This window comes from Anopheles ziemanni (genome assembly GCF_943734765.1).
Source record: "Anopheles ziemanni chromosome X unlocalized genomic scaffold, idAnoZiCoDA_A2_x.2 X_unloc_41, whole genome shotgun sequence".
NCBI lineage: Eukaryota > Metazoa > Arthropoda > Insecta > Diptera > Culicidae > Anopheles > Anopheles ziemanni.
This window is the reverse complement of record NW_026689809.1, coordinates 172,501-182,674: the sequence shown is the minus strand read 5'-3', so window position 1 is coordinate 182,674 and position 10,174 is coordinate 172,501. Positions and strand designations below refer to the sequence as shown.

The 10,174-nt window shown below is 48.0% G+C and overlaps 2 non-coding genes across 2 annotated transcripts in view; both read left to right on the top strand.

Moving 5' to 3' along the window:
* The first annotated feature begins 9,302 nt into the window (after nucleotides 1-9,302).
* On the top strand, nucleotides 9,303-9,457 carry LOC131292244 (5.8S ribosomal RNA). The gene has a single exon (XR_009189922.1). It is a non-coding gene; the product is annotated as a 5.8S ribosomal RNA (ribosomal RNA).
* A 487-nt stretch (nucleotides 9,458-9,944) lies between these two features.
* LOC131292248 (large subunit ribosomal RNA) overlaps nucleotides 9,945-10,174 on the top strand; it is a 4,091-nt gene continuing 3,861 nt past the window's right edge. The window contains exon 1 of the ribosomal RNA XR_009189926.1: nucleotides 9,945-10,174. This exon is cut by the window's right edge and continues 3,861 nt beyond it. This is a non-coding gene — a ribosomal RNA (large subunit ribosomal RNA).

Here is a 10,174-nt window from a genome sequence, read left to right as displayed (position 1 = left end):
CCTTATTTTGGGTTTTGACCTCCTCAAGAAGCTACACCTAGGCAAACTGCCTAGGGTGAAAGTGCGAAGACCAATCGAATAGTAAGACAAGTTTTGACCGATCGCCCTAGGCAAGCTTGTATGAAGAAAGGGACCCTATGGGTCATATGGAAATACATGAAAAATCGGCTAAGTCCCAAAATTGGGATGTCTGAACTACACTAAAAAGTTACCACATCAAGCAAGGCAAAGTACCTAGGTGAACCCTAAGAAGAAACACGGACCAAGTCAGATGGCCTAAGTCAAGAGTACAAGTGACCTAGGCAAAGTTGTATGGCGCTGAGGACCCTGAAAAATCGGGTTAGTGTAGTTCAGACAGGGGAGGTTTTTGGGTCGGCTGAACCTCCTTATTTTGGGTTTTGACCTCCTCAAGAAGCTACACCTAGGCAAACTGCCTAGGGTGAAAGTGCGAAGACCAATCGAATAGTAAGACAAGTTTTGACCGATCGCCCTAGGCAAGCTTGTATGAAGAAAGGGACCCTATGGGTCATATGGAAATACATGAAAAATCGGCTAAGTCCCAAAATTGGGATGTCAGAACTACACTATAAAGTTACCACATTAGCAAGGCAGACTTGTATGAAGAACGGGACCCTGGTGAAAGTAGCAAATATCCCAAACCGAACATGAATATTATACACACAAGAGTACAAACATAAAGGAACACGGACCAAGCGTACCGAGAGAATTGGTACTACAGAGCCCTCGTGGTTCTACACAAAGACTTTATGTTAGGGGTTCAAGCCCCATGGTACTCAAACGGTGACAGTAGCAAATATCCCAAATCGAACATGAATATTATACACACAAGAGTACGAACATAAAGGAACACGGACCAAGCGTACCGAGAGAATCGGTACTATAGAGCCCTCGTGGTTCTACACAAAGACTTTATGTTCGGGGTTCACACCCCAAATCGAACGTGGAATTTACTTTCTGATGGTCATGCGGTCGTCCAAAGGGGTCTAGTATCCTGGGATGACAAGCATCACGGGCACAGCTCGTATCAAAACAGTCGAAGAGGCCCGCGAAAGCTTGCTTTCCATGGCTATGCGATGCACAAATTGAGTTTACTCACCGTAGTATAAAACGAACGAACCGAACCTATCCGAGTAGGGATAATGGGCGCAGTAACATACTTCTGTGACCCAGCGAGAGTTGAACGAGGTGACATGAACTGTCAGTGGCTTATATCAGATGGGATACATACATGAGATTGCTTTCAAATCTACACTCGAAAACCTAACCAAGTAAAAGCGAACGTGGGGAGGATTCGAAACTGGTAACGAAATCTTAAGCTGGAAAGAGTCATCACTATGGATACATATTATGCGAAACCAATCAAGTGCTCAGTACTGATCCAAAACCTAAGAGCACTAGTGAACACCTTATTCTCACCCTAGTTCACATCCAAGTGATCGACCACGTGTGTGAAGCAAAGACCAATCGAATTCCTCAATGAACCGAACACTATGAACAAATGGCCAAAAACGTTATAACTATCCAAACATCCTACTATCTAGCGAAAGTCATCACGATGGAACCATACCATGATCTTTAACCTATAGCGCTCACCATATTCCTACCCAGAGTGCAAGTGAACAGATTGCCCACCCGTACCCAGTTCACAACCACGTGATCGACTAACATACCGAGGTTACCACAAGTCAAAGTTATACGTTTACAAGCGCAAGACCAATCGAAAACCCCGAAAGCAATCTCGACCCAAAATGTATTATCCGTGAGTGTAGTCGAGTCTCGTACTCGTCATCTGTAATCGTCGGATAGAATATCCAGTACACGGTTGTCTTTCCAAATGAAATCTACATACAGAACTCGCTCTTGGCAAATGGGTGGCAATGGCGCAATCAGGAGCGAGTTCCCGTCCGGGTGCCAAGTGATTGGCAAATGTCTGGGGGAAAGCAACCATATGTTGATTTGTCTGTTAGTGTACTGGGTGTTTGAGGTATGTAGTATCCACGCTTGGTTGGGTGTGTCAGAGGACCATGGATGCGTTCACAACCCCAATTGGGGTACATCGGGAATGATTTTGTGGAACCGATGTGCCCGGCACACACTAAGTTTTGTTGCAAGTTAATAGTGTGCCATGTCCGGGGGGGTTGTGATTAAACTCTGGTGAATTGCGTACTGTGGTGATTGGGGTATGAAAGCCCCGCAGTTGCAATGATCGGACGCGCCTAGCGTGTCCTTTAGTTGATGGTAGGGAAATGAAGGCCCTTGTCAGCTCACCTAAGTATTCATGGAAGTTTGGCATAAGGTCGCTGTGGTAGGGGTATGAAGGCCCCGTCAGCGCATGCACAATCGGGCGCACGAGCGCTTAGCGGAGTCGAATGCCGCTCAAGTGCCTGTCCGGTGCATCGGGTGTGTGTGATACGAGGGCAATGAGGTTCGCACGGGGGCTCGCCTCCCGTGTGCTACCGGACTTGACAACATATAGAACGTGGTGTTTGCTCCTCCGGGTGCAATGGGACAATGAACATTCGAACGCAAAGTCGGAATTCTGGTTGATCCTACCAGTAATATACGCTCGTCTCAAAGGTTAAGCCATGCATGTCTAAGTACAAACAGATTTAATGTGAAACCGCATAAGGCTCAGTATAACAGCTATAATTTACGAGATCATCAACCTAGTTACTTGGATAACTGTGGAAAATCTAGAGCTAATACATGCAACATGCCAGGACCCTCGCGGGAACTGGTGCACTTATTAGTCAAACCAATCGCGGGTTCTCCGTGTCATTGAGTTGAAGTCTGGATAATGATGCTGATCGTATGGTCTCGCACCGACGACAGATCTCGCAAATATCTGCCCTATCAACTATGGATGGTAGTATAGAGGACTACCATGGTTGCAACGGGTAACGGGGAATCAGGGTTCGATTCCGGAGAGGGAGCCTGAGAAATGGCTACCACATCCAAGGAAGGCAGCAGGCGCGTAAATTACCCAATCCCGGGACGGGGAGGTAGTGACGAGAAATAACAATATGAAACTCTTTAATGATGTTTCATAATTGGAATGAGTAGAGCATAAATCCTTCTACGAGGATCAAGTGGAGGGCAAGTCTGGTGCCAGCAGCCGCGGTAATTCCAGCTCCACTAGCGTATATTAAAATTGTTGCGGTTAAAACGTTCGAAGTTGATACTTGTCCAACACAGTCCGGCTCCGCCGACCCGGTCAACCCGTGGTCGGTGGGCCAAGTCGGAATCTGGTTGCGACTCAATGGTGTGGTAGGGCACCAAGTCTGTGTCATGGTGTGCCCTTCAACGGGTGCAAGTGTAACATAGAGCTCGACCGCTCACGTTTACCTTGAACAAATTAGAGTGCTTAAAGCAGGGTGCCCAAACGCCCTAGAATAATCTTGCATGGAATAATGGAATACGACCTTGGTCTAATCTTTCATTGGTTTGTACTCAGACCGGAGGTAATGATTAACAGAAGTAGTTGGGGACACTAGTATTACGGCGCGAGAGGTGAAATTCGTAGACCGTCGTAAGACTAACTAAAGCGAAGGCATTTGTCAAGGATGCTTTCTTTAATCAAGAACGAAAGTTAGAGGATCGAAGGCGATTAGATACCGCCCTAGTTCTAACCGTAAACGATGCCAACTAGCAATTGGGAGACGCTACAACCAGGTGCTCTCAGTAGCTTCCGGGAAACCAAAGTCAGGTTCCGGGGGAAGTATGGTTGCAAAGTTGAAACTTAAAGGAATTGACGGAAGGGCACCACAATGAAATGGAGCTTGCGGTTCAATTTGACTCAACACGGGAAAACTTACCAGGTCCGAACTTATGGAGGTGAGACAGATTAATAGCTCTTTCTCAAATTTAAGGGTAGTGGTGCATGGCCGTTCTTAGTTCGTGGATTGATTTGTCTGGTTAATTCCGATAACGAACGTGACTCACATATGCTAACTAGAACGCAGTCAGCGTTAATGCGTCGATGCCGATTGGAACGGGTTAGGACCTTTCGGTGGAGTATGACCTGACACCTTCGCTGTTCGTGTGCGCAAGTGCACTTACGGTACGCTGCTTAGCAGGACAATTTGTGTTTAGCAAAATGAGATCGAGCGATAACAGGTCCGTGATGCCCTTAGATGTTCTGGGCTACACGCGTGCTACAATGTGGGTAGCAGCGTGTCTCCTATTCCGAGAGGAACGGGAAATCACTCAAATACTCACTTAGTAGGGATTATGGATTGCAATGGTCCATATGAACTCGGAACTTCTAGTAAGTGCTGGTCATCAGCCAGCGTTGAATACGTCCCTGCCCTTTGTACACACCGCCCGTCGCTACTACCGATGGATTATTTAGTGAGGTCTTTGGAGATGATCGTTCGCTGGATCCTCGTGAACCGCGTCTGCTTTATCGAAGTTGACCGAACTTGATGATTTAGAGGAAGTAAAAGTCGTAACAAGGTTTCCGTAGGTGAACCTGCGGAAGGATCATTAGTGGCCAAGTGATCCTTCCAGAAGTCCGAACCTGCGGGTTGAGACTTCGGCACAAGTTGCCATATGATAATTGACGAAACACTATAGAAGTCCGAACCTGCGGGTTGAGACTTAGGCACAAGTTGCCATATGAACATTGACGAAACACTATGAAGTCCGAACCTGCGGGTTGAGACTTAGGCACAAGTTGCCTTATACATGACTTCGAACAAATACACAAGTCCGAACCTGCGGGTTGAGACTTAGGCACAAGTTGCCTTATACATGACTTCGAACAAATACACAAGTCCGAACCTGCGGGTTGAGACTTAGGCACAAGTTGCCATATGAAAGTTGACGAAACACTAACAAGTCCGAACCTGCGGGTTGAGACTTAGGCACACGTTGCCTTATACATGACTTCGAACAAATACACAAGTCCGAACCTGCGGGTTGAGACTTAGGCACAAGTTGCCTTATACATACATTGGCCAAATAAACAGAAGTCCGAACCTGCGGGTTGAGACTTAGGCACAAGTTGCCATATTATATTCGATCAAACACTAAGTAGTCCGAACCTGCGGGTTGAGACTCAAGACCGTAACAAGATGTCACTATACAAGTCCGAACCTAAGGGTTGAGACTTAATGCGATCTAGATACCAAGTTGACATCCAATACCTGTTGAGCAAAACCAAAGATTCCCTGTTCTCGAATGATTACACTATATAACAGGGAATCTTGAAGAAATCAAGCAAGCGTGAAACAAAGTCATCACTTGGGCATGCTCGATAGCCAACCACATGACCTTAACCTAAGGGAGCATGCAAACCACATGATACCTATAAACGATTAACCCGCCCTAGTTCAATCGTTCACCAAGTGATGACTTCAGTATGGCTAAGAGAAAAACTTTTAAATGGGAAAAACTCTAAGTCCGAACCTCCGGGTTGAGACTTCCGCGTCGGAGGTGGGCGCACCTCCTATCCGAAAGATGATGAATCAGGGGTGTTCGGTCAGCAATGGTCGGATACCCCGTCGTAGTCCAACTATGACAATCAAGGTCAAGACCTCCGGGTTGAGACTTTCCGCGAGTACAAGCATAAAGGAACACGGACCAAGCCGTACCGAGAGAATCGGTACTAGAGCCCTCGTGGTTCTACATTGAGAGAGCCCTCGTGGTTCTCATTAGGGGCTTTATGCAAGTCGTACTCAATACTGTGGTGTGAAGTATAAAGTAGTCCTCGCCTGGTCCACGCTGCTTCGGCGGTCCTGGGTAAGATAGTTAATTCTAGCTTGCCCTATAGTGGAATGAGGACACTTAATGCTTCGTCTTTTAGCGGCGGCTAGACTCCTCCTCACGGGGAACGAGTTGACGCGCACAGCGGCGGCTTACGCACTATGGCAATCATGGATGCCTGAAGATTCCGTGAAGTTCTCCCCTGGTCCACGCTGCCTCGGCAGTCCTGGGTAAAATGGAATATTTCCAGCTTGCCCTATAGTGGAAGAGGACTATCCAACAATACAAAGTCAAGACCTCCGGGTTGAGACTTTCCGCGTCGGTGGTGTCGCGCACCGCCTATCCGAAAGATGGTGTAACAGGGGTGTTCGATCAGCAATGGTCGGATGCCCCGTCATAGTCCAACTATGACAACCAAAGTCAAGACCTCCGGGTTGAGACTTTCCGCGTCCGGAGGTACGCGTACCGCCTACCCGAAAGATGGTGTGCTTCTGGGGTATTCGATGAGTCGGATACCCCGTCGTAGTCCAACTATGACAATCAAAGTCAAGACCTCCGGGTTGAGACTTCCGCGTCCGGAGGTACGCGTACCGCCTACCCGAAAGATGGTGTGCTTCTGGGGTATTCGATGAGTCGGATACCCCGTCGTAGTCCAACTATGACAATCAAAGTCAAGACCTCCGGGTTGAGACTTCCGCGTCCGGAGGTACGCGTACCGCCTACCCGAAAGATGGTGAATCAGGGGTGTTCGATCAGCAATGGTCGGATGCCCCGTCGTAGTCCAACTATGACAATCAAAGTCAAGACCTCCGGGTTGAGACTTCCGCGTCCGGAGGTACGCGTACCGCCTACCCGAAAGATGGTGTGCTTCTGGGGTATTCGATGAGTCGGATACCCCGTCGTAGTCCAACTATGACAATACAAAGTCAAGACCTCCGGGTTGAGACTTCCGCGTCCGGAGGTACGCGTACCGCCTACCCGAAAGATGGTGTGCTTCTGGGGTATTCGATGAGTCGGATACCCCGTCGTAGTCCAACTATGACAATCAAAGTCAAGACCTCCGGGTTGAGACTTTCTAAGAGTACAAGCATAAAGGAACACGGACCAAGCCGTACCGAGAGAATCGGTACTAGAGCCCTTGTGGTTCTACATTGAGAGAGCCCTCGTGGTTCTCATTAGGGGCTTTATGCAAGAAGTACTCAATACTGTGGTGTGAAGTATAAAGTATAGAGTCCTCCACTGGTCCACGCTGCTCCGGCGGTCCTGGGTAAGATAGTTCATTCTAGCTTGCCCTATGTGGAAGAGGACTCAATACCCTACCTGTTGAGCTTGAAACAAAGTCATCACTTGGGCATGCTCATATTGCCATACACAATTACATTATATTCGAATGAGCATGCAAGCGACCCTATATAGACCGAACCAAAACGATAGATACCGCCGTAGTTCACCCCCACCAAGTGATGACTTCAGTATGGCTAGTGTGTGAAGTATAAAGTATAGTCCTCCCCTGGTCCACACTGCTTCGGCGGTCCTGGGTAAGATAGTTAGTTCTAGCTTGCCCTATGTGGAAGAGGACACCATACTTAATACTGTGGTGTAATGAACAAAGTATAGTCCTCCACTGGTCCACGCTGCTTCGGCGGTCCTGGGTAAGATAGTTAGTTCTAGCTTGCCCTATGTGGAAGAGGGCATACAAGACAAAGTATAGTTCTCCCCTGGTCCACGCTGCTTCGGCGGTCCTGGGTAAGATAGTTAATTCTAGCTTGCCCTATGTGGAAGAGAGCATACATGAACCAAGAACGAAGGTTATGATCGAGGAATGATTCGACAACTAACCGATGGTATGAAATGTGAAGAATTCAAGCAAGCACACAATCAAGTCATCACTTGGGCATGCTCGATAGCCAACCCTATGACATTAACCTAGTAGAGCATGCGAAAACCAATATATATGTAAACGATGCCCCTCCCTAGTTCAGCGCTTCAACCAAGTGATGACTTCAGAATGGCTAAATCAAATCGGTTCAAAACATACCATCGGTACCCTATTGAAACACACAAGTCGATATCAAACCTCATGATTGTGTAGTCCTCCACTGGTCCACACTGCTCCGGCGGTCCTGGGTAAGATAGTTCATTCTAGCTTGCCCTATGTGGAAGAGGGCACATTACTCAATACTGTGGTGTTATGAACAAAGTATAGTCCTCCACTGGTCCACGCTGCTTCGGCGGTCCTGGGTAAGATAGTTAGTTCTAGCTTGCCCTATGTGGAAGAGGGCATACAAGACAAAGTATAGTTCTCCCCTGGTCCACGCTGCTTCGGCGGTCCTGGGTAAGATAGTTAATTCTAGCTTGCCCTATGTGGAAGAGAGCATACATGAACCAAGAACGAAGGTTATGATCGAGGAATGATTCGACAACTAACCGATGGTATGAAATGTGAAGAATTCAAGCAAGCACACAATCAAGTCATCACTTGGGCATGCTCGATAGCCAACCTCATGACATTAACCTAGTAGAGCATGCGAAAACCAATATATATGTAAACGATGCCTCCCTAGTTCAGCGCTTCAACCAAGTGATGACTTCAGAATGGCTAAATCAAATCGGTTCAAACCATACCATCGGTATCCTATTGAAACACACAAGTCGATATCAAACCTCATGATTGTGTAGTCCTCCACTGGTCCACGCCGCTTCGGCCGTCCTGGGTAAAATGGAACATTCCAGCTTGCCCTATGTGGAAGAGGGCACATTACTCAATACTGTGGTGTGAAGTATAAAGTTCAGTTCTCCCCTGGTCCACGCTGCTTCGGCGGTCCTGGGTAAGATAGTTCATTCTAGCTTGCCCTATGTGGAAGAGGACACTTCATACTTCGTCTCTAAGCGGCGGCTTGACTCCTCCCTACGGGGAACGGGTTTACGCGCACAGCGGCGGCTTACGCACTATGGCAGTCATGGATGCCTTACGTTTCTATGAAAAGTGTGTTCCTCCCCTGGTCCACGCTGCTTCGGCAGTCCTGGGTAAGATAGTTAGTTCTAGCTTGCCCTATGTGGAAGAGGACACGTAGACTTACTGTGGTGTGAAGTATAAAGTTCAGTTCTCCCCTGGTCCACGCCGCTTCGGCCGTCCTGGGTAAAATGGATTCATCCAGCTTGCCCTATGTGGAATGAGGACACTTTATGCTTCGTCTCTAAGCGGCGGCTTGCTCCTCCCTACGGGGAACGGGTATACGCGCACAGCGGCGGCTTACGTTATGGCAGTCATGGATGCCTTACGTTTCCATGAAAAGTGTGTTCCTCCCCTGGTCCACGCTGCTTCGGCAGTCCTGGGTAAGATAGTTAGTTCTAGCTTGCCCTATGTGGAAGAGGACACGTAGACTACTGTGGTGTGAAGTATAAGGTTCAGTTCTCCCCTGGTCCACGCCGCTTCGGCCGTCCTGGGTAAAATGGATTCATCCAGCTTGCCCTATGTGGAATGAGGACACTTTATGCTTCGTCTCTAAGCGGCGGCTTGCTCCTCCCTACGGGGAACGGGTATACGCGCACAGCGGCGGCTTACGCAAGTTAGTCACCCTCGGCAGTGGATCACTCGGCTCATGGATCGATGAAGACCGCAGCTAACTGCGCGTCATAATGTGAACTGCAGGACACATGAACATTGATAAGTTGAACGCATATTGCACGTCGTGGGAACCTACCATGATGTACAGATGACTGAGCGCTTATATTTGAGAAATGTATCGCATACATTTAACTACGCCGTGACACCCGTCACGAGACGTGCACCATGATGTTAACTAGGGTCGCGACGACCCGCTAGCATTAAAGAACCCGTGGTTTACAATATACTGGCATTGGAATTCGAAGTATTTAGAGCGTCCGTGTTCCCGCGTGAGGCGGAAGTACGAGGAGAAGGCGTGCTTGTGGTGTCTGTGGTGGTGTTTACTGATGTCTAGCTTCAGCTTATTTATTTATTTAAATAGAAGCGAAGATGTCAAAGTAGCGTCGAAGCAGCAGCGGTAGCACAAATGATTCAAGTATGGAAGTTGACCAAAGGAACACAAACAAACTAGCGTATGGGCAATGGAAGGTATCAGTGAGTTAAACCACACGCGGGCTAACAGCCCGTTAACCGAGTCCAACGGTACATATTGGACATTGAAACAAAGTAGTCGCAAGCCAGATGTGACGATAACAACCGCAAGGTACATAAGCCTCAGTTCATGTGTGACAACCCCCTGAATTTAAGCATATTAATAAGGGGAGGAAAAGAAACCAACCGGGATTCCCTGAGTAGCTGCGAGCGAAACGGGAGAAGCTCAGCACGTAGGGGTGGCGGCCAGTCCGTCTATCCGATTCCGTGTACTGGTGCGTCTCACTATCCGTCATCTTAGCGCTTTTCAAGTCCAACTTGAATGTGGCTCAGAACCCATAGAGGGTG